This window comes from Eurypyga helias, unplaced genomic scaffold, assembly GCF_000690775.1.
Source record: "Eurypyga helias isolate BGI_N326 unplaced genomic scaffold, ASM69077v1 scaffold17965, whole genome shotgun sequence".
Classification (NCBI taxonomy): Eukaryota; Metazoa; Chordata; class Aves; order Eurypygiformes; family Eurypygidae; genus Eurypyga; species Eurypyga helias.
In genome coordinates this window covers 19,050-19,298 of record NW_010250966.1, presented here as the reverse complement: position 1 = coordinate 19,298, position 249 = coordinate 19,050, and the positions used below count along the sequence as shown (strand labels likewise).

Below are 249 nucleotides of genomic sequence, written 5' to 3'. Positions count from 1 at the left end.
CCTCTTGCCCCAGTTTTGGGGACACCTCACCTCACGCTGTGCGGCAGCCCCTGGGGCAGCGGAGGCGTAGCACACGCACCGGGTTCAGTCCCTTTCCCCAAACCCTCCCACTCACAGCACGAGCCCAGGGCGCCCCACACCTCCTGCTAGCGGGTCCATGACACCCGCCCCCACCGCGGCGTTGCGCTGAGCCCACCCGGGTGTTACTGCCCCCCTCCCCACGTTCAAGGCAGCAGTCGGATCCAGGAC

The 249-nt window shown here is 68.7% G+C and overlaps 1 protein-coding gene across 1 annotated transcript in view; it reads right to left on the bottom strand.

The window, feature by feature from the left end:
• Positions 1–249, bottom strand: part of LOC104509800 (2-oxoglutarate dehydrogenase, mitochondrial) — a gene marked incomplete at its 3' end in the record, with an annotated part of 16,582 nt that overhangs the window by 302 nt on the left and 16,031 nt on the right. The window lies entirely within an intron of this gene.